The following is a 6000-nucleotide window of genomic DNA, read 5'->3' on the forward strand; positions in this document are numbered from 1 at the left end:
GTCCAAATTTTTTTAACTGAATATTGAAAAACCCATATGACTGAAACCATCTCCTTCATCATGGACTTTGAAAGAACACCTTCAAAACCTGATTTATGAAGCGTGACTGAACATCACATATACACAAGTATGCCCGTTTACATGTTAACAGTGCATATGATGTGAACTGTTCTCTGCAATTTGTGTTTTTCCTTACCTTTTTTTTTTTTTTTTTTGGTCTGATGTTTAAAAGTAAACACCTCTTCCTTTAGCACTTTAGCAGAATGAAAGCAGAATTCCACTTTGACAGCAAGAAGAAAAGGAGACGATGACCAACAACTGAAAGTTTTCTGAAACAACCATGTTCCCCCACCCAAAGGTTATTCTAAAACTGAGGAGACACAGAACTAGAACAATTATTACAATTTCAGTTGAAGAAACACACATAACCATTGTGTTGATGTGATATTTTAACCACATTTAACTTCCTCTCTTGTCCCAACTTCAAGGAAGGAAAACACAAGCTTCCAGTAAAACAAGCCCATATAGAAGTCCAACTAAGCATAGGGAGGAGCCAAAAAGGTAGATCCATACTAGGAGAAACCAAAATTACAAAGGCTATCAGTCCTCATTCTTGGGTGGCATAACTCTCTGGAGTCAAGAAAGAATTCTCCCCAATCCTTTATAGTATATTAGTATAGTACCACTCAAATAGTCACATGAATTATATTTTATTTTCATCTTCCTATGAACAATCTAGTGTGGGGTATTGCTAGAAGCAGAACATCATTCTAGATGCTTGTTTGATCTGTCCCCCAGAGAAACTCCTAAATATTTCACAAAGATCAGCTATCCATTTTATCCATTTTATTGATTTGTAGATTATAATGGATTCATACTACTCCATCCTGACTCCAGTTCACCAAGCTGTCACTCTTTCCTCATTGAAGTCCCTCTTAAAACCCCGGTTTTTCCATAATGCCCACAAGAAGTGTGTTTATCACTTTAGAGAGAAAAAAGCAAGCATTAGGTCATCTCGATTTAGTTTTCCAAGTACATCCTGCAGTGTTAAGTGTCTGTCTTTTAGATTATGAACTCTTTGGTACTGAGACAGGCTTTATTTCAGTATGCAGTATAGTGCCAAGGACATGTCCAGTACTAAAATATAAATAATACACACCTACAGTAAATTATATTAAAAGAACACTATCAATGGTATTTTTAATTAGTCAATTAAGTGTTTTGATAGAGCATTCTTTAAATAGTATGTCCATGTTTAAAAGAAAATACTCTTATACAGGTTTTTTTTTTAGTTTTCCTGATAAGTTTCAAAGGTTCTTTTGGGAGGGCCCAAGAACACCACCGAACACATTCAGGCCCACCTCTCCTACAACCTCTTTCTCTATATATATCCCCTGCCACCACTTCTTCACTTGTATCTGTATTACTGGTAAATAGCCTCTTGCAGTGCCTGGGGACTGTGAACACAAGCTTCTGAGAGGGGTGCATGAGAGTGATGACATCATGCTAGTAAAAGAGAGTCAAGCTCATTTAATGGGAATTCCTCTTTTTAATTATGATTGGGGAGGGGGGGGAGGTTCAGTCCCCACCAGACCCCAATTCAAATTGTTTGTAATGTCCTTCCCCTGTTTGCAGCACACAAGGGATTCTCCAAACAAAACAAAAAACAAAACAAAGAAGGTTTTATAGTATCTCTAACTAGGGTCTACCATCAGCTGCTTCAAGGCTGGTCCATGCAGTGTCAGGGATAGTGAGGCCTGTGACTGTTTCCCTCTTGACTGGTCCATCTCTGGGGTCGGCCATCTCTAATATACAGCAGCCTTCTTCCTATTCACCACCTCCTTCTTTGGGGGTATCCCTTTTTAAGCCCACCACCTCCAACAGGCAGTGCAAGCCTTACAGGTGTGCCTGGTTAGTGTTGAACAAGCCCAGAAGAGCTGGCTTGTTTCTTCTCTTTTACAGTAAGGGTGTGTCCCTTCACAGATGGGCTGGGGCATATATTTAGGACTACATATTACCACCTAGGCACAGCAGAACTCCCACTTCTGTCAATAGAGCATATCCATAAAAATCAAGGTAGATTATGACTTTTAGCTATTATTTGTTTAGGGTAAAAATTTAAAGAGTAAAATTTTCAAACTATCCCTATGGGTCTTAGGTGCCTAATGGGGGTTTCAAATATATCTAGGCACCTATCTGCATCTTTAGGCACCTAGTATCAGAGGGGTAGCTGTGTTAGTCTGAATCTGTAAAAAGCAACAGAGGGTCCTGTGGCACCTTTAAGACTAACAGAAGTATTGGGAGCATAAGCTTTCGTGGGTAAGAACCTCACTTCTTCAGATGCAAGAAGTGCATTACCCACGAAAGCTTATGTTCCCAATACTTCTGTTAGTCTTAAAGGTGCCACAGGACCCTCTGTTGCTCTTTAGGCACCTACATACCTTTAAAAATTTGGCCTTAAGTATCTACATGACTTTTGAAAAATAGGACTTAGGTGCCTTTGAAAATGTTGTCTTTAGTGTCTTATTGTCACATTCAGCATCATTCACTGGGAAAATAATTTCACCTTTAGGACCATTATTATTTCTGCCATTTATTTCCTTTTCCTCCTCATCCTCCTTTTTCTATCACTCCATTGTCTTTGTGTTTCTCCTTTTTTCCCTTCTGCATCTTCTTCCCTTCAGCCATCTCCGAGGTCTCCCTTGTGGGTTCCACTCCCAATCTTTTCCCTCCTACATCTGTTAAAATTATCAGCAATGAGCATTAATGCTGACAGTTGGATTAATGGAGAGTGGATCCAGTCACACCTCCCAGAGCTATTTTCCAGGCTCTCTGAAGACTCAAGAAAATGACTGCACTATTGTAACATTTGAAAGTTTATTTCTGCAACCAATAGGGCTAGAAACTTAATTTAAATGACAGTGTGTATTCTGCAAAATCTGAACATTCAATGTGAGTCGTATATACACATCGAAAAGGCCAGTTATGCTTTGACTGACAGCACTGTGCTTCGGCATGAAACAGGAAGTGTAATTGACTATTAACAAAACAGTGGTAACACTTGTACACAAAATGCTGTTAAATGCACAAAGACAAAATATTTCTCTAATTTGTTATAGTAATCATTGGCTCCAATCCTGCAGATTTATGCAAATGCTTACCTTTATTCACATGCTTAATGGTAACCATGCATGGATTTTCAGAATCAGGACCTAAAGCTGTTACTTATATCATCAGTGTTTGGTATAACATTTTCTGATGGAAATGTGATGTTCAAGTTGACAGTGTTCATGTAACACACATCCATGTAAAATATTATTTTAAAAATTATCAGTACATAATAGTTTATTTTTAAATGGTCTCAGTCATTTTACATTGTAAAATATGTCCAAGAGGCCTACTGTGAAATCTATTTCTAGTTTTTCCTATACGAGCATTAACAGTAGTGATCTTGTTAAAATTTGACAGCCGTTTCTCTGAGTATTAGCTATAGGCATAGGGTCAAATGTGAGAGTGAGGGAAGATGGATATGACAAACAGTGATAGAATTAATCATAAGCTTTAATGATTTTCAAAGGCTTCAGAACATTAGCTTCTCATACCTGACTAGGAGAATGGGCTTGTTGTCTGGATTCTGCAAGAGTTGGTTTATAAAAATGCTAATGTTCATGTAAATATATTCAAATGAGAAAACGTCTGCCTGTAACTTAATTACAACTTAAACACTATAACATTCTAATCAAAGAGACCAGGAAATCTTTGGAAGTTGTAAAGGAAATTATTCAGTAAATAGATAATAGTCATAGATTAGTCTAGGAGATGTATATTGGCACATACAATTTATCAAAAGAAATGTAGGAATAGGAGAGTGGAATGGAAGGAGCACAACTGGGGGGTTGGGAAAAAACCCACTATTTTCCTTAACTTAAAAGAAAATGAAATTGGGGAAAACATACTGGGTCAAATTCAGACCTGATGTACCTCTTGCACCAGATCTGAATTTAATCCAGCCTTTGTTAAAACATACATATTTCTTAGGTAAAAAGAATATTCTTTAAAATATTGAGTTTTCAGAAGAAGGAAAGAAGTGACAGAAGGAATTTATCCTATCCTTGCAAAGATAAATTCAAAGATGTTTTGTCACAAGGAGAGATTTTGTGATTTCTTCCTTATCTTTATTTTTGTAACCATTTTCTTTTAAGATTTAAGCTAGAGATGTAATATTTAAAAATATTATTGTGTAAATCTTTTTTATTTTTACAATAAGCAATAAACACCATAACTTTGTTTGACAGCACTATCCCTTTAAATAGATAAAAATACTATCAGATGCTGCATTCAATAGATTGATTAAGAATGAAATTCACTTTGTCAAAGGAGCACAGAACACTGTAAATATCATCTATTCTTAATACTAGGGACAGCAGAATGAATTGTACTGTGTAACAACTTTCTCTTAAGGTCTCAAAGCAGTCTTACCTAACCATAGCAAGGTTGGGAAACTGAGTTTGTGTCTACAATTTGTGAGTGTCTGGGAAGGCCTGGCTGATCTAAAACGATGAGTGCAGTATAGAGCTAAGAATGAAAAGGAGACCAGCAACATAGTGTAGGCAACACCTACCACAGGCCTCAACCTTGCAATGAGCGCTGCATAGCCAGACCTCTGTGCTTACACAGAGCTCATTACAGGACTAGGGACATGTTTGTTCCAAGTATCAAGGAACTTGAAACTTTGATGAAAAATTAAGCGTATTTTAGTTCTGTGAGTATATCAAAGCATTCTAAAACAAAGGGTTCATGCTCTTTTGTCTATTTGCTCCATTTTATCTATTGTATACCAATTAGTGCAACCCAAGATCTAGTGCAAAAAGGTTTAAAATAAAAGCTACAGAAAGTCAAGAGAATTTACAGCACTTTTCTAGAGAATAAATATGGACCACTAAATGCAGAAGTGGTTAGGATGCCAGTGGTTAGTTTTAAACTTTATTTCTGCTCTAAAAATGAAGCCCCATTTACAGCATAATGGAATTACAGACTTACTTTAATGATAACAGCATGAGTGGCGCCACTGTAATGAAAAATGGAAATTAATTTCCTAAGTATGATTTACAAAGTACAGTACTTCATGTCTCTACGAATTTTCAAACATGATGGTGCTCTAAAAATATCTGATCAAGCTAACTAACAGTGTTCAGTTAGTCATTGATCCTTTAATGTACTAGTGCACTTTGCCAAAATAAAATCAGTAAAGGTAATGTTTCAAGAGTCAGAAAAAGATTACAGGAGATGAAATATTAATCAACAATTCCAATCTGCTTCATACTTGGGATCTTAATATTATTATTTTCTTCTCACCTTTGTCTCCTCTCTGGAACAAACATCCTTCCCTGCAAAAAAAAAAAGTACCATGGAGCATGTAACAATTAGGCTTCATGTAAACTTGCCATGAAATTATACAAGTTTTGAATATTGAGCTGTATAGAATACCAACTGTCAGATGTGAGCAAACCAAAGAAAATCTCAGTCTGAGATCAACTGAGTATTTAGCTTCAGCTCAGTTCTGTGACGATGAATGAAGCTGATCCACAGAAAACTGATATTAGTCCATGAGGATATTCTGTCATTACTCCATGGTAGTCTCAGGGGTGCTATCCAGAGTATATCACCTTACACATTTATTTTTTAACCATATACTGTTAGCTACCATATTGTACAGTACAGTTAGCTACTATTTAGCTCATTGATAGGGAGCCTAGTTACTATGGTGACAGGCAGATTAGAAGTGCATAGATAGATTAGATGGGATGTTTTGGTATTTACAGGAGAGCCAAATTTTTCAGAGGACCAAGATATTGCAGGGGGAGATTTTCAAAGGCACAAGGAATGCTTAGGCAATCAACTCCCATAGTCTGTCAATGGAAGTTGGTTATCTATCTCCCACTTATGCCTTTGAAATCTCCCTCTCTGAGTTGTGTATAGGTGCTAAATGAATAAATAATT

Source organism: Malaclemys terrapin, chromosome 3, assembly GCF_027887155.1.
Source record: "Malaclemys terrapin pileata isolate rMalTer1 chromosome 3, rMalTer1.hap1, whole genome shotgun sequence".
Taxonomy (NCBI): Eukaryota; Metazoa; Chordata; order Testudines; family Emydidae; genus Malaclemys; species Malaclemys terrapin.